Source organism: Amphiura filiformis, chromosome 5 (assembly GCF_039555335.1).
Source record: "Amphiura filiformis chromosome 5, Afil_fr2py, whole genome shotgun sequence".
Classification (NCBI taxonomy): Eukaryota; Metazoa; Echinodermata; class Ophiuroidea; order Amphilepidida; family Amphiuridae; genus Amphiura; species Amphiura filiformis.
In genome coordinates this window covers 2,737,256-2,757,199 of record NC_092632.1, presented here as the reverse complement: position 1 = coordinate 2,757,199, position 19,944 = coordinate 2,737,256, and positions in this window count along the sequence as shown.

Sequence of the window (19,944 nt, the reverse complement as noted above, 5' to 3'; positions counted from 1 at the left end):
TGTGCGCGAGTGTTCTCCGAATTGGCTATACTTTCGGCTTTGATTTAGTGGTATATTGATCGGGTACATATTGCCATTTTTCCATCGGACATTCGTTTTGCAAAAATTGATGGTAACTAAGAGAATAACATAAAAAACTGTCGTGTTGCTATGCAAAATCGCATGCAGTGGCATTGTGGGTAATAAGGACAGTGTGAACCGCGTAATAATATTTCCATTTTAAACATGTTGCTTACAAGTTTGATACCATTATAACCCGAAATTGAAACGTTTTCTATAGCAACCTCTTCTAACATTAATGTTGGGATAAACTTAAAATCAACCATTTTGTCACGAGCTGTTTCAAAAGAAATCTGAGGGATTGAGTGAGTAACAACATTAACACAGGTCTGGATATTCACTTAAAGTTTAGCTTCTTTAATATGACAGGAGCTAACTAACATTATGATTATCAAGCTAACATGATCATCTATACTATTAAAGAGGAACTTGCCGATAATCGATACTTTGAAGAGGAACTGATCGATTCATCGGTATCATGTCAGAGATTATAGATGACAAATAAATTAATAAATAGATAAATAAATAAGTTCTAGCATTTCCAGATGAATGGTAAATAGATAGATAGATAGATAAATTAATAAATACAAATAATTATTTGGATTTATTCGGTAGATCAACCAATGGTGGCCCGCTTATTTACGGTCCGTTGCTGCGTTGCTATACGCGGATTACGCACAGGTCGTGGCAACTTCCCGACGCGCTAATGGTAACAAAACTTCCAGTGTCATCTAAGACGGAAAATATCACATCTCTTAGACGGAACTAACAAATTAATGGCTGAGACAAAGGTGGTTTTAAGTTACGTATTTTGAAAATAAATGGTCCAAGTGATCTAATAATTTTGAAAGTGATATTAGTTTATCCGTTCGTGGTGACTTTCGACTCAGAGTGGGCATTATGCGGCATGGTAACCGCAACGGCTATAATAATAAATCAACTGCATTCGTTTATGCAAATTATGACTTTCGGAAACTTCTTTTGTGATGACTTTCCGAAGATTTTAAATTCAAGGTAGGCCTAGGCATATATACGGTATTGGAAAGTAATTTGAGTTTATTCGTTTGTCATGTTGTGATGAATTTCGATGGGGAGTGTGGGACATTATTAGCAGATTATAGCATGGTATAAAACCGCAACCGCTAAATATCCGTGGCGTAGATTTCTTTTTGACATTAGGGGAGGGATGAAAACATTTCTTGAAGTAGGCATATTAATAGTGAATCCGGCATCTTTTGGCAACATTAACAATGGCGTAGATTTCTCTTGACATGGCATGGGGGATGGGTCCGTTTAAATCAATTTCTTGCAATAGGCCTACAGTGAAGCCAGCATCTTGGCGACAGAATAATTTATGGCAAGCTAATTAGGCCTACTGGTGAATTATATTGTGCAAAAGTGGAACAAATTCGCACGAAGGCCGCAAAAATTTGGCACTTTTTAGTTTGGCCAAACTTGGGGTGATTGTACGGACCATTGACCTTATCAAAACATTGGGGGGGGGGGGGGGGGTTATACCCACCCCAACACCGGAATTTACGCTATGTAACTCAACCTTCTTGAAACCCAATGTTGCTATAGGCCTACTTGATGAAACAGAAACACATATAAAAAAGAACGAACGAAAGAAATAAAGGAACCCACATACATGCGTCAACATGGAGGTGATTCAGTAGATCATGCCCCTTATCGAAATATTGAGGAATTTATTACTCATCCCGGAATTTATGCCTATGTAAAGAAAGAAGAAGGAAGGAATGAAAAAAGGAAGGAAAGAGGGAAGGAAAGAGGGAAAGAAAGAGGGAAAGAACGAAAGAAAGAAAGAAAGAAAGAAAGAAAGAAAGAAAGAAAGAAAGAAAGAAAGAAAGAAAAAGAAACAACGGGAAAGCAAGAAAGAGAAAGGGAGAGAGAAACGAAAACAAAGAAGAAATAGACAGACAGAAAGAAAGAAAGAAGAGAGAGAGAGAGAAAGAAAGTGAACAAGCAAGAAACAGAAAGAGAAATGGAACGCAGGAAAGAGAGAAACTGAAAGAAAAAATGGAAAGACAAAGAAAAAATAAGTAAAAAGGGAAGGAAAGAGGGAAAGAAAGAAAGAAAGAAAGAAAGAAAGAAAGAGGGAAAGAAAGAAAGAAAGATAGAAAGAAAGGGAAAGAAAGAAAGAAAGAAAGAAAGAAAGAAAGAAAGAAAGAAAGAAAGAAAGAAAGAAAGGAAAGCAAGAAAGAAAGTGAGGGAAAGCAAGAAAGAAAGGGAGGGAAAGCAAGAAAGAAAGGGAGAGAAAGCAAAGCAAGAAAGAAAGGGAGGGAAAGCAAGAGAGAAAGGGAGGGAAAGCAAGCAAGAAAGAACGGGAAAGCAAGAGAGAAAGAACGGGAAAGAAAGAACAAAGCAAGAAAGAAAGAACGGGAAAGCAAGAAAGAAAGAACGGGAAAGTAAGAAAGAAAGAACGTCGTTTGCAAAGTAGAGGCAACAAATGGTAGGCCTACCACATCACTAACCGCGTAATAATTGAGCTGTTAAAAGCGATACCAATTGACATGATTACCATTTCCATCGTTTATACTAACCGATCCCGTTTACTAACCGCTCCCATTTACTCATCTAGCGGGGGCCCGCGCGAAGCGCGGGTACCCGCTAGTTACTATAATGTTGGGATAAACTTAAAATCAACCATTTTGTCACGAGCTGTTTCAAAAGAAATCTGAGGGATTGAGTGAGTAACAACATTAACACAGGTCTGGATATTCACTTAAAGTTTAGCTTCTTTAATATGACAGGAGCTAACTAACATTATGATTATCAAGCTAACATGATCATTACTATACTGGATGAATAATCTACACCAAGACACCATGATTATCATCACCGTTTATCATGTTTACTAACCACTCCCGTTTACTAACCGCTCCCGTTTACTCAACTAGCGGGGACCCGCGCGAAGCGCGGGTCTCCCGCTAGTAATTAAATAATCCAAAGGATTTCAAATTCCTTGAAAAAAGTTGAATAATACTGACTGAATTGATGGATCATCTATGTTTCTGCACTTGGCTCTATACAAGTACTTCCTCACCCCTATCCCGGGATTAATGTGGGCAGTGGAGATTGTATAAGGCCAAGAAAAAAAAAATGTTGCTTGCCCTCAATTGAATTTTAACAATTGGGTCGGTCGGTCGGGATTTCTTTTTTTTTTTTTTTTTTTTTTATTACTAGGAAACTCTAATGTTTGTATTAATTAAGGCTCAAAATATGAAAAATCAGACAATTTTGGTGTCAAAATGAATCAACTAATATTAGAAAACAACTAAAATGTTGAACACAAGCTCTAAAATACTTTTTTTTTTTTTCTTCAGAATGCAAAAATTTGAAAAGAAAAAAAAAACTTTTTCAGGAATTTCCAAAAATAGGGTCGGTATTCTTTTGTACAGTAAATAGAAAAAAACAACTTTTTTCTGATTTCCAAAATTAGGGTCGGTCGGTTGAGGGCAAGCAAACAACTTTTTTTTTGGCCTAATGGGATTAACATACTGATTAACTGGACAGGACAGACAGACACTAGGCGTGCGTATCGAAGGGGGAGGGTCCCCATATTAAACCGGACAAAATTTACAAAAAGTTGTTATGTAGGTGACCCGTTTTAGACCGCTACTGGACCCCGGGGTACTGGACCCCCGGGTTTGGATATTGTAGTAGCACTTGTGGACGATTTAATTTGGAAATTGTGCCCCCATCCATTTTAGTGGCCTCGGGTGTGTTGCGTTTTATGGCAACATTGTGTACTTCCCCGACCCCAGTGCATCATCTCGGGGATTGGCAATGGTAGTTAGAAGAAAAACAGGATCCAGGCCCATTGTTTCCTCACATTCCCCGGGATATGGGGGTCTGGGAAAGTACTTGATTAGTGCATTAAGTTGTATTTTCAGTAATAAAGCCTAATTTACATGGGGACTTTACCCTTGCCTACATAATAACCATAAATTTTATTTTGATGGATTACTTGCCCTGGCGATGCAATTTACATGGGGACATAGAGTCCAGCAATATGATCTGAATCAACTATATCTGGGGCCCCCTATGTGACCTATAAAACCATAACCAGGTAAATACATAACAAAAGTGTGCATATGTCATCAACATACCAGAGAAAACTCTCTGGAGAGTGTATACTGTCCTGAAAAAATAGCCCCGGATCTATTTTGAGGAAACTATGAAAGGTCAGAGGTCCAGGAGCATTGCCTGGCAAAATTACCAATATACACGGGGACTCTCCCTTGCTGGAACTAAATTTCAAGCAATAGAGTCTCCATGTAAATTAGGTTAAGGACAAGGTCGATCTTTATTTTTTTTATTACTTGTTTACTTATTTTTTAGCTTATTTATTTACCGGTATTTATTTATTTATTTATTTATTTATTTTTATTTACCGGTATTTATTTTATTTATTTATTTATTCAGAAAGTTGTTATTTAAGCCTTATAGTTCTAATAAATCTCAAACAAATTTGTTTTAAATAAATCTCCAAATAATGATGCTTTATTTCATTTCAACAATTTACTCTTATTAATTTCGAAATTATCATAAAAACCAATGTTGTTACGTATTTACTATTTATTTATTCAAGCGTTTATTTCAGAATCTGTTTAGGCATTTAATTATTTGAGCATTTATTTGAGAAGTTGCTTAAGCATTTATTTGTTTAAGCATGTATTTAATTAAGCATTTATCTACTTAAAGCCTTTTAATGCTAATAAACAAATGATAATCATTCTTTATGTAAGCATTTAGGCTATTTGAGAATTATTTAAACATTTATTTATTTTGACATTTATTTGTTCTTTTTATAATTATGATAACATAATGTGGATATTGCAACGGGACGATAGAAGAAAATTCCGGGAGACTATCAACTTGATAGCACATATATTATCAGGCCTAATATAAAATTTGGTAGTAGCTGTGAGATAAAGTTAGATAGTACTAGGCCTCGTATTCAGAATGCAATTTGGTGTGTCTGATGCATGTGCTATCCGGCCCCACAACACAAAAATACTTTGCAAAGGTGCTTGACCGACCCCTTAAAATAATTTCGCAACTTTTGGTGGCAGCGGTGCATATTCACGTTTTTAACCAATTTAGCGCTTAGTTTGGACTGAATCTGTAGGCTACATTTTGTTAAATTTCGCTTGTTCCCTACCGTAATTACCGTTTCTATCTATGATCCGATCTGATCCAATAAAGAATATGTCGCAAAACTGTGAAATTGTGACACGAGCAAAATTCAAATGACACTATAAAGAAAACTTTCAACAATATTCACCCGTTTCTACATTTGATTGTATCATTTTAGCGTAGGCCCCCTATATTCTACTGCCATTATAACTTACTTTTATGATTTTCACCGGGGATTTTCAACCCTAAGACTGGTTAGAAGACTGATTGGATCAATCAAATTGATGTAAAGCTATGAAATCATGAATATTAATTAGACAAATAGTTGCTTTATAATCTGATCTCTTATCAATATTCACATACAAATCATACCATTTTATTTATACTTGAACTCCATCGGGGGCGAGACGCACTTGCCTTGAACCGGTTTAGGCGAGACTTAAGCAAGGTCATTACTAATTGGGCCACTTCCTAATCAATAGACTATGTTATTGATAGTGTAGATCCAAGTGGACAAATATTAGTAAAATACATAAGGCTTCCTGTGTCGCTTTTAAAGTGTAGGCCTATGCATTGCAATGCATGCCTCTAAATGCATAGAGTTATCGTGATTTTTTTTTAAACCTATGGCCTATATATTATGGTTTAGGGTTAGTTTAGAGTTTGGGTTTAAGGGTAACATGGTACATTGTAATTTGATATCTTTCTTTTAGAATAAAATGAAAGTAACGGTATAAACATGGTATTCTACAAAACATGGTCACTTTGAGAAATCCAAGGTTATTTAACCCTCCCCATTGTGAAAATAAACATCTGAAAACAGCATTCGGTATCGCAAGTATATGCTAGTTTGATCAACTGGTATGGTAGGTATAGCTATATTATAGACCAAATGCATGTAGCCGATTCGAGCAGCCGATTTATTGCATAGAACAACCCCACTGTAAATATGTGAATAAAGTTTTTTTACGAAATATGCGACTAAATGTAAATAATTTGTATAATTGATAGTTTTATGTAACATTTAATGGCACATTCATGTTGGTTAATAGAACGAGTTATAAATATAAATTAAGTGACTAACACTGACATTATTTTAGGTAATTCGTCATATTGCTGTTTTTGAATTTTGTTGCAAGCATGTGCTATACGTGCAGTGGTGTAGCGTCACCCCGCCCCTAGTCCCTACCTTCGATTTAGAAAATCCCATAGAAAAACGGCTTGTTCCCCCTCAATCAGGCCCCCTATACCATACTGTTTCAAACTTATGGATACCCGCCATGGTATTACAGGGCTGTGATTGATGGTTTTTAAAAAATCCGGGCTTGGAATAAAATTGCAAAGCGGACGCGAGTGGAGCTTTCGCAGCTCATGGCCAGGGGTACAGGGGCCCGCTCAAGGGCCCCTGGTGGTGTCCATGGGGAACGGCCTGTTGGGGAGTCGAGGGGGCGAAGCCAGAGGGCTTCTGCACATTTGGCGCCACAGGAGAGGACATTTCACGGGATAAAATGATAAAATTTCACGGGATGTTTCTTTACATTTATCAAAGTTGTGTTAAACTCAATCTCACAAATACAATACCACTGCAGATTAAGGGCTGGGGTATGAACGTTTGGACAATATTTATTTTGGGACATTAGAGCACATCAGACATATCGAATTGCATTCTGAATACGAAGAATGTCATTCTGATATCAAATAATTTTGATTTTTTGAAATTCGCAATTTAATACACATTTTATGGCAAATCATTAAAATTGATATTTTTGATATTTAACAGTACTTGAAGTAAACTTTATAAATCTGATGATTTATATTTAAAGTGTATGTAGGTGGGATGAAAAGCCGACGATCAATTGAAAATTTTGACCTTTCGTATTGAAGATATGGATTTTTTTTCCCCAAAAGACAAAAAAAAAATTAGGTCTTTTGGAAAAAAATCCATATCTTCAATATGAAAGGTCAAAATTTTCAAATGACCGTCGGCTTTTCCTCCGTGCTACATACACTTTAAGAATATATCATTAGATTTATATAATTTACTTCGAGGACTGTTATATATCAAAATTTGAAAAATATCAAATTTTTATAATTTGTCATAAAATTTGTATTATATTGTGATTTTCAAAAATGAAAATTATTTGATATCAGAAAGACATGCTTCGTATTCAGAATGCAATTCGATAGGTCTGAGGTGCTCTCATGTCCCACAAAAAATACTGTCGAAACCCAATAAACGCTCATTTTGGATCCCTTAAGCAAACAGATTTTTAAAAAAAAATTTTTTTTCGGTTTTGGAGTGTCCCTGGACCTAGAGGTAATGCTAAGATAATTCATGGTTGGCCTACAAAAAACATTGTGTTTTAAATATGCAAAGTGATAATTTGTGTTCATGCTTTACTCTATTAATGATTTTAAAATGTATTGAATTTGTAGCCATTTTGAAATCATTGGTAGAGTATGACATGAACACAAATTATCACTTTGCATATTAAAAACGCAAACAATATTTTTTGTATGGCAACAATGAATGATCTATAGCATTTAGTTGTCAGAGACACTCCAAAACCATTTTCCTCATAATTTTGGGTCGCTTACACACCTATCCAGATATTTAGGCTATACTATTCCTGTATGCCCTGTCTGATTATTGCTTCAGGAATTTCAGAGGTTTTGACGAAGTTTTTTTTAGAAAATCAATCCAGTTTTATTCCTTGCAATTAGTTGTTTTCTGGATTTCGTACTTACTGTACTATTATTATGCGCATCTCCAACTGTTTTGTGCATCCAAGGTTCTTCGATGGAGGGTGGAGTAGCCCAGTGTATGCATTTTGTTGATAACGTTGCGATGTGAATTACATGATGTTCTTTATATAATTAGTTTATCAACAGCAATTCAAGTGATTTACCTTTTAACCAATGCTATCTATACGTATGTGGATTTAAAAATGTAAAGTTCGACTGAAGGTAATCTGGCTTATTACGTTTGTTTAATTCAATCCAAAGTGGAAAACAGTCCACCTCCCTACAATGTACGTCATACATAAAATCGCCTATACACATGTATCTCCATTTCCCTGTGGGGAATCCTGGACTTGTAGCAGTCAAGTTAGCTCAATCGACAAGGCGTTCGACTATGGTGCGAGAGGTTGCGGGTTCGAACCCTGGCGGTGCCTAGTACGCTCTCGTGGAAAAATTGAGTTAGCTTGAAATTCCCCTGGACAAGGAACTCACTGCTAATTTGTCTCGTTGTAACCCGTACGAAACTCGGGGAGCTGATCCTGGTTGCGAAAATTATTTGTGGAATGTCTAGGGTGCTTGAAGCAGCAAAGTCTCTGAAATGCTGTTAAATGGTTTGTGGAATGATGTGGGCCGTAGTGGTCAGCGACAACCTGTGAAGTGTGCTGAGGCTTGTGGATCAACGTTTAGGCGTTGTGCCTGATGTGCGTAGCGCACTATAAATCACTGCGCTTTTTTTTCTTCTTTTTTTTCCCCTGCAATGAAATTTAAAAAAAGGGAAACTAGTATGGCAGAGGAGCGACTCGAACCCATGATTAGATTACCATAAAAACGAAACAGTAATCTTTAGCGGGGTTCTCTGTAATTTTACATAGATATTTAACCGTCTTTTCAGTCTTCATTTTTACTAAATTCAAACACAAATTTGGCGTATATGAAATTAAAATAAGATATTCTGCCTTCTAGACCAGATCAATTGCACCGCGTGATGCCAGCTACTGCTGATAGCAATCTGAACACTGATGCTATCTACTGTTGGTAGCAATCTGAACATTGATGCTATCTACTGCTGATAGCAATCTGAACACTGATGCTATCTACTGCTGATAGCAATCTGAACATTGATGCTATCTACTGCTGATAGCAATCTGAACACTGATGCTATCTACTGTTGGTAGCAATCTGAACATTGATGCTATCTACTGCTGATAGCAATCTGAACACTGATGCTATATACTGTTGGTAGCAATCTGAACATTGTTGCTATCTACTGCTGATAGCAAAGTGAATATTGATGCTATCAATCTACTGCTGATAGCAAAGTGAACATTAATGCTATCTACTGCTGATAGCAATCTGAACATTGATGCTATCTACTGCTTATAGCAAAGTGAACATTGATGCTATCTACTACTGATAGCAATCTGAACATTAATGCTATGCTGATAGCACCATGAATATTAATGCTATCTACTGCTGATAACAATCTGAACATTGATGCTATCTACTGTTGATAGCAAAGTGAACATTGATGCTATCTACTGATTATAGCAAAGTGAACATTAATGCTATCTACTGCTGATAGCAATCTAAACATTGATGCTATCTACTGTCAATAGCAATCTGAACATTGTTGCTATCTACTGCTGATAGCAAAGTGAATATTGATGCTATCAATCTACTGCTGATAGCAAAGTGAACATTAATGCTATCTACTGCTGATAGCAATCTGAACATTGATGCTATCTACTGCTTATAGCAAAGTGAACATTGATGCTATCTACTACTGATAGCAATCTGAACATTAATGCTATCTACTGCTGATAGCACCATGAACATTAATGCTGTCTACTGCTGATAACAATCTGAACATTGATGCTATCTACTGTTGATAGCAAAGTGAACATTTATGCTATCTACTACTGATAGCAAAATGAACATTTATGCTATCCACTGCTGATAGCAATCTGAACATTAATGCTATCTACTGCTGATAGCAAAGTGAAAGTGAACATTGATGCTATCTACTGCTAATAGCAAAATGAACATTTATGCTATGTACTGTTGATAGCAATCTGAACATTTATGCTATCTACTGCTGATAGCAAAGTGAACATTGATGCTATCTACTGCTGAAAGCAAAATGAACATTTATGCTATCTACTGTTGATAGCAATCTGAACATTTATGCTATCTACTACTGATAGCAAAGTGAACATTTATGCTATCTACTGCTGATAGCAAAGTGAACATTGATGCTATCTACTGCTGATAGTAATCTGAACATTGATGCTATCTACTACTGATAGCAATCTGAACAGTTTGCTATCTACTGCTGATAGTAATCTAAACATTTATGCCATCTACTACTGATAGCAATCTGAACATTTATGCTATCTACTGCTGATAGCAAAATGAACATTTATGCTATCTACTGTTGATAGCAAAGTGAACATTTATGCTATCTACTACTGATAGCAAAGTGAACATTGATGCTATCTACTGCTGATAGCAAAGTGAACATTGATGCTATCTACTGCTGATAGTAATCTGAACATTGATGCTATCTACTGCTGATAGCAATCTGAACATTAATGCTATCTACTGCTGATAGCAAAGTGAACATTGATGCTATCTACTGCTGATAGTAATCTGAACATTGATGCTATCTACTGCTGATAGCAATCTGAACATCGGTGCTATCTACTGCTGATAGCAATCTGAACATTGATGCTATCTACTGTTGATAGCAATCTGAACATTAATGCTATCTACTACTGATAGCAAAGTGAACATTAATGCTATCTACTGTTGATAGCAAAGTGAACATTTATGCTATCTACTACTGATAGCAAAGTGAACATTGATGCTATCTACTGCTGATAGCAAAATGAACATTAATGCTATCTACTGTTGATAGCAAAGTGAACATTTATGTTATCTACTACTGATAGCAAAGTGAACATTGATGCTATCTACTGCTGATAGTAATCTGAACATCGGTGCTATCTACTGCTGATAGCAATCTGAACATTGATGCTATCTACTGTTGATAGCAATCTGAACATTAATGCTATCTACTGCCGATAGCAATCTGAACATTGATGATATCTACTGCTAATAGCAATCTAAACATTTATGCTATCTACTACTGATAGCAAAGTGAACATTGATGCTATCTACTGCTGATAGCAATCTGAACATTTATGCTATCTACTGTTGATAGCAATCTGAACATTTATGCTATCTACTGCTGATAGCAAAATGAACATTTATGCTATCTATTGTTGATAGCAAAGTGAACATTTATGCTATCTACTACTGATAGCAAAGTGAACATTGATGCTATCTACTGCTGATAGTAATCTAAACATTGATGCTATCTACTGCTGATAGTAATCTGAACATTTATGCTATCTACTGCTGATAGCAAAATGAACATTTATGCTATCTATTGTTGATAGCAAAGTGAACATTTATGCTATCTACTACTGATAGCAAAGTGAACATTGATGCTATCTACTGCTGATAGTAATCTGAACATTTATGCTATCTACTGCTGATAGCAAAGTGAACATTGATGCTATCTACTGCTGATAGTAATCTGAACATTGATGCTATCTACTGCTGATAGCAATCTGAACATTAATGCTATCTATTGTTGATAGCAAAGTGAACATTGATGCTATCTACTGCTGATAGCAAAATGAACATTAATGCTATCTACTGTTGATAGCAAAGTGAACATTTATGCTATCTACTACTGATAGCAAAGTGAACATTGATGCTATCTACTGCTGATAGTAATCTAAACATTGATGCTATCTACTGCTGATAGTAATCTGAACATTTATGCTATCTACTGCTGATAGCAAAATGAACATTTATGCTATCTATTGTTGATAGCAAAGTGAACATTTATGCTATCTACTACTGATAGCAAAGTGAACATTGATGCTATCTACTGCTGATAGTAATCTGAACATTTATGCTATCTACTGCTGATAGCAAAGTGAACATTGATGCTATCTACTGCTGATAGTAATCTGAACATTGATGCTATCTACTGCTGATAGCAATCTGAACATTAATGCTATCTATTGTTGATAGCAAAGTGAACATTGATGCTATCTACTGCTGATAGCAAAATGAACATTAATGCTATCTACTGTTGATAGCAAAGTGAACATTTATGCTATCTACTACTGATAGCAAAGTGAACATTGATGCTATCTACTGCTGATAGTAATCTGAACATTGATGCTATCTACTGTTGATAGCAATCTGAACATTAATGCTATCTACTGCCGATAGCAATCTGAACATTGATGATATCTACTGCTAATAGCAATCTAAACATTTATGCTATCTACTATTGATAGCAAAGTGAACTTTCATGCTATCTACTGCTGATAGCAATCTGAACATTTATGCTATCTACTATTAATGGCAAAGTGAACATTAATGTTATCTACTGCCGATAACAATCTGAACATTGATGCTATCTACTGCTGATAGCAATCTGACCATTGATGCTATCTACTACTGATAGCAATCTGAACAGTTTGCTATCTACTGCTGATAGTAATCTAAACATTTATGCTATCTACTGCTGATAGCAATCTGAACATTTATGCTATCTACTGCTGATAGCAAAATGAACATTTATGCTATCTACTGTTGATAGCAATCTGAACATTGATGCTATCTACTGCTGATAGCAAAGTGAACATTGATGCTATCTACTGCTGATAGTAATCTGAACATTGATGCTATCTACTGCTGATAGCAATCTGAACATTAATGCTATCTATTGTTGATAGCAAAGTGAACATTGATGCTATCTACTGCTAATAGCAAAATGAACATTAATGCTATCTACTGTTGATAGCAAAGTAAACATTTATGCTATCTACTACTGATAGCAAAGTGAACATTGATGCTATCTACTGCTGATAGTAATCTGAACATCGGTGCTTATATACTGCTGATAGTCATCTGAACATTGATGCTATCTACTGCCGATAACAATCTGAACATTGATGATATCTACTGCTAATAGCAATCTAAACATTTATGCTATCTACTACTGATAGCAAAGTGAACATTTATGCTATCTACTATTAATGGCAAAGTGAACATTAATGTTATCTACTGCCGATAACAATCTGAACATTGATGCTATCTACTGCTGATAGCAATCTGACCATTGATGCTATCTACTACTGATAGCAATCTGAACAGTTTGCTATCTACTGCTGATAGTAATCTAAACATTTATGCTATCTACTGCTGATAGCAATCTGAACATTTATGCTATCTACTGCTGATAGCAAAATGAACATTTATGCTATCTACTGTTGATAGCAATCTGAACATTGATGCTATCTACTGCTGATAGCAAAGTGAACATTGATGCTATCTACTGCTGATAGTAATCTGAACATTGATGCTATCTACTGCTGATAGCAATCTGAACATTAATGCTATCTATTGTTGATAGCAAAGTGAACATTGATGCTATCTACTGCTGATAGCAAAATGAACATTAATGCTATCTACTGTTGATAGCAAAGTAAACATTTATGCTATCTACTACTGATAGCAAAGTGAACATTGATGCTATCTACTGCTGATAGTAATCTGAACATCGGTGCTTATATACTGCTGATAGTAATCTGAACATTGATGCTATCTACTGCCGATAACAATCTGAACATTGATGATATCTACTGCTAATAGCAATCTAAACATTTATGCTATCTATTACTGATAGCAAAGTGAACATTGATGCTATCTACTGCTGATAGCAATCTGAACATTTATGCTATCTACTGTTGATAGCAATCTGAACATTTATGCTATCTACTGCTGATAGCAAAATGAACATTTATGCTATCTACTGTTGATAGCAAAGTGAACATTTTTGCTATCTACTACTGATAGCAAAGTGAACATTGATGCTATCTACTACTGATAGCAATCTGAACAGTTTGCTATCTACTGCTGATAGTAATATAAACATTTATGATAATCTACTGCTGATAGCAAAGTGAACATTGATGCTATCTACTGCTGATAGCAGAGTGAACATTTATGCAATCTACTGCTGATAGCAATCTGAACATTTATGCTATCTACTGCTGAAAGAAACCCGAACATTGATGCTATCTACTGCTGATAGTAATCTGAACATTGATGCTATCTACTGCTGATAGCAATCCGAACATTGATGCTATCTACTGAGCTTGATAGCAAAGTGAACATTAATGCTATCTACTGCTGATAGCAATCTGAACATTTATGTTATCTACTACTGATAGCAAAGTGAACATTGATGCTATCTACTGCCGATAGCCAATCTGAACATTATACTGTCTACTATTAATAGCAATCTGAATATTGATGCTATCTGCTGCTGATAGCAAAGTGAACATTGATGCTATGTACTGCTGATAGCAATCTGAACATTTACGCTATCTACTATTGATAGCAAAATGAACATTTATGCTATCTACTACTGATAGCAATCAGAACATTGATGCTATCTACTGCTTATCTTACAACAGATATTGATGCTATCTACTGCTGATAGCAATCTGAACATTTATGCTATATACTGTCGATAGCAATCTGAACATTGATGCTATCTACTGCTGATAGTAACAATACTGATGATAGCAGCGTGAATATTGATTGCATTTATAGCATTGGCATTTGTACACACAATGTGTTCAGATGAAGAAACAAAACGAAGGTCTGGCTTGGAGGAATTCAAGACAGTTGAGAGGATACACTATAAGAGGAGTTGCGAGAATTATAGGACATTGGAATAAGAGATAGGCACTGCATGCAAGAGATGACTTAGGTAGATAAACTTTCATTCAAAGCAAAAAATCTTAAGAGCTTGGAAGTAAATGAAATACTAGAAATTCTTTTTATATATAGTAACCCAATGGGCGGACCCTGGTTTCTTGCTCACAGGCTGGTATTTGTTCAATTAAAAAAATGAACACGTCTGGGTTCAAAGTAAACTAAATCCTGTGTGAGCAAACACGAGTGGTCACACAATTAACTAATTTCATTAGTTCAAATGTGGTCAGACGTCTGCCATTCTCTATATTGTATGTTTGTTTTTTCATATGTAGATATTATATTTTTGTGGTCAAATCGGCGTTGCCCGGGGTGGTATAGATTGTACTGGATATCGTTGGGGTAATGCCGTGGATGCGGGCACGTTTTACCGCGTATAAGTCATTGGGTTCGAGCAAATATTTATTTCAAAGTGGTCAAGACTGTCCCAGGAACAGCTAAAGAAATACCATGAACACCAGGCATGTTTGCACTCATTTTTAATAAATATTACAGTCAAATATGCGTTTGCCAAACAATGTTTTAACATTGAATTCCCCCTCAATTGTATGCGGCTACTATCGGCACAGGCGGGTTAACTGTCGATGTGCGAGTACCGCCTATACAATCATGTCTTCACAAATCCCGGGACTTTGTCTTCAGGCTTCTGTCTATCATTCAGATGTGTCTTATTTCAAAGACACCGTCAACAACATTATGATGTGACCGTGTGTCCTATAACGCGCCTTTTTACGTTCTGCACGGCTCTTAAAAGAAGGAGTAGCGGCTTACGGTTTTAGTTCAAGCGGTCATCGTGATAAGAAGGTGAAGGACCGATACGACGGCAGCATCATCATCATCAGCTGCAACCTCATTGGTAGCCATGGTTGGCTTACACATCTGGGTACACTTTGATGTCTAATTTTATCCATTGTTTTTGTAACCAAATAATCTGAATATCTTATATCATACAGACATGCATAATTTGTGTGTATTAGCCTAAACAATGAGATTTCGAAAGAAAAATTTGCTTGTACGTTCGTTCCGTTCATACTATGTCCCAATTCGGAGCTCTAGTCATATCATAATTATTCAACATGATTTTTGAAACACATTTAACTTGTTCCATTATTATTCTTTCGTTCTTTCTCTTTATTTTGAACTTCTGCAATGCAGGAAACGGTGTCTTTCAAATCGTCATATAACTCGAAGAAAAAGAGACAACGAAATTGTTTTTTTTTTGTTATGATTACTCATACATATTCAACCAATCAAATTGCTCGGTGTCTTTGCAGACTGGGCAAATGGTAAATTGCTAAATGATACTACCAGAGGTTTTATTTCATGAAAGAGCGTTATTGAAAATATGAAAACTTTGGGACTTTTGCTAACAATGTCGCGTGCCTCGTGGTCCCTTCGTTGTGGTCAGGGACCTGCTGACCTTTTGTGGCGGGAGTGTGGTCGACAGCTGCTCGATGAGCTGAAAGAGCTTCTAAGAAAAGGCTGTGCGGTTACTACGCTTTCATTGACTGCCATCGTTTTTGCGGGCTATTATATAAGTGGTCAGTTTGGATGACAGAAATGTGGGTGAGGATATGACCCACAATAAAGTTTGATTGGACTTCGAAGTTTATCAGACTAGATAAAAATAACGAGGGTGTGGTCGATTGGTCATTTTGTTGGGATTTTAACACATTTTCTGATAAATTTTAAACAACAGAATTAAAGGACCGTGCAGTTTGTCTGGGCGTGGTTTTATCTTTTCCTGTTGTGAAATGAAAACAAACAAGATAGAAAATAGCAGCCTTTTTTTCTTTCTTTTTGGTGGAAAAGAAAGTAAACTACTGCTTCTGAATCACTGTCTGGGATTGTTTAACCACAAGACTCGTTGAAAACCATCAACTACAAAGAGTGTTATCATATATTTTTTTATCACGCAGGCCTAATTATTACTTTGAATTGTGAAACATAATTTGAAGCTTGTATTTTTATTGACATATTGACACATTACTCATTACTCGTGCTAAATAAGAAGTGGAAACCCCGAAATCGATGTAAAAACTGCATTATTGAGCGGCAATGGAATAAGGAATCAATTCCATGTACTTAACACAACCACAGAATTGATCCGATGATACCGTCTGGTTTGCTATAAGCGTGACTTTTAACCAGTGCTAATGAAACTTGGTCGTCAATATTATAACGGTTACTCTGCATGCATGCAATTTCATGTTGGAAAAACATTTCAGAATTCTGAATTGTACCTTTCAGCATTTATGTCGTATTCAGTAGATAGCATTCAATTACCTTCTCTAATTTTGCACGTGTTCATTAAAAGTAAATATAACGATTTTGTTATCTACAGTAGATAGCAAGAAGTTGCTTTCAGTGTGTTCATTGTACGCAAACAACTTTTTTGCTATCTACAGTAGATAGAAAGAAGTTGCTTTCAGTATGTTCATTGTACGCAAACAACTTTGCTATCTACAGTATAGATAGCAAGAAGTTGCTTTCAGTATGTTCATTGTACGCAAACAACTTTGCTATCTATAGTAGATAGCAGGAAGTTGCTTTCAGTGTGTTCATTGTACACAAACAACTTTTTTGCTATCTACAGTAGATAGCAAGAAGTTGCTTTCAGTATGTTCATTGTACGCAAACAACTTTGCTATCTACAGTAGATAGCAAGAAGTTGCTTTCAGTATATGTTCATTGTACGCAAACAACTTTGCTATCTACAGTAGATAGTAAGAATTTGCTTCCACCATTGATAGAGGCTATCTGAAATCAAATATGTATCGACTACATCTGCAGCAGGTGATTTCAGCTACTTCATGCATTCAGGAGAAGGGTTAGTAAAACATGCAGGAGGTTTAAACGTCAGATGTTTTACATTGCAAGTGTGTAATTTGAAACAAGATGTGGTCATAGCTATGCAATCATTGCTTTAACTATATATAAATGTTGATCTACGGTTGAAGAGGAAATAGTACTATTATGTATATCGCAGAAGATGAAACATTGTCGCTGAAAACAAATTATTGCCATCTTTTATAGACAAATGATATCAAGTGTCTTAGCATAAGTGTTGTAGAAACCACTAGCAATTGATAGCTTACTATTTAGTGAAGGAAAAATTTGTAAGCTGAAAGTAAACGTCTGCTATATACTGTATATGGAAAGTATTGAATCTACTGTGGCGCGGAAAGAAATATCACTGTTGGTTTCATAATAGATATAGCAATTATCTAAAGGCTAACATTTAAAAAAATTTTAAAAGATGCCAGTAAAATGTAATCTATTACTTCAGAAAGGTTACGGACAATATAATGCTATATACAGAAGATAGAACAATTAACCTATTCACCGAAAATAACGTTTTCAAGTTCATAGGGCATACAGGCCCATACATACAAACACATACGAAGACATTTAATTTTGGACTGTAGTTCAAGTGAAAAATTGGCTACACTTCATAATGCAATGCTTTAAATTTGAAACCATTTACAGCAATATCGGCTATGTTTTAAGGTGTATAACGAATGGCTGATGGAAATGTTCGTGCTGTGGTGGTGGTGGTGAAGGGAGGCATGGCGAAGTGATGTCAGACCAGCTCCCGGGTAAAGCAAGCAGGGAAAAGTATAAGCGAGTCCTGGGAAGAAGCAAGCAAGCAATGCCAACAGACATGCAATGGGTAATAATATTGAACATTATTGACCATTCTGTCCATTCATTTAATTAAACTGGACTGAAATATTCAAACTGGACACATTCGGATAATCACATTTTAGATATGAAGAAATCTGAACCAATAAAGATTTTAATTTCAAGTTTAGGGGATTTGTGAAAACTTCGTAAAGTCACGTTTGAAGATCGCAGAAGGGTGTTTTAGCCAATATTGTACTGGACTTGCCTGGCAGCACTGAGTGACCGTGTGCCAATTACTGATTGTCAAGATTATTATCTCAAATAGCCCTGACCAATCCACTCGAGTATACCAGGTTGGGTAAGTTCCGAGATCGGATTGCAATAACGAATGTCTTGATATCCTTGCGGCCAAGTATAGAGCATAGGCTGCAGAAGGCATGATTGAATGTACAGATGCAACATATAGGTTTTTGTCCATATTTAAAACATTCAAATAGGTATGTTCGACCATTATGTGTGTGATCCGTTATAAACCTTTTATAGCAATTTTAGCTTAGCTATACGGTAGGCCTACATCAAAAACGGTTCAAACATCCTCAAGTTCCCTGCTCTTTTTTACACGTAAAAGCTCGTAGATCCCTAGCTCTAACACGTATTAAACACGTTAAGCGTTTAGCCAAATTGTTATTATTATAAACATGTATCTTTTCAGAAAAAGGTTTCACATCTTACACATGTGACATAACAAATCCAAAATAAAATCAACTCCGCCCCTTTGTTTTACAAGTTATCACACTTTGAATTTGTATCTAAACACTTACACCCCGTCCTAACCACTCTAAATGCTACCATTTTAGCTATTAAAGCGACATGTTTAGATATCAAACATCAACCCAGCAAACACAAAACGTTTTCGACATCATTCGCAAAAGGTTGTCAGAAAACGTTTAAATGTCGGGTTATAAAAAGGGTATATTAAGAGTATAAAACGTTTTCATAACCTTAAAAAACATTTTTTGATAATCTACTGCTATGCTCAGCAAACAAAAATGTTTTACAGAAAACGTTTAAATGTCGGGTTATATAAAGGGTATTACGTTATAAAAACGTTTTAATAACATTCCAATAACATTCTTGAAAACTTGATACAAAACATTCTTAACAGAATGTTATTTTGGGGTTGAAAAAATATTTTGCGAAAAATGTTTGCCCAATATATTTTCAATAACGTTTTAAAAACGTTTTCATGACCTTTATATAACCCGACATTTAAATGTTATTAAAAGGTTTTGAAAAAACATTTTAAGAACATTTCTGTGTTTGCTTGGTTCAAATATTTTAACATAATGTTATTTAAGTATTGACACAATATTTGGCAAAAATGTTTGCAAAAGTAGTTTACAATAACATTTTTTGAAAACATTTAAAAATATTGTTGTAGCGTGTTTTTCATACAAAACGTTTTAAAACGTTATCATGACCTTT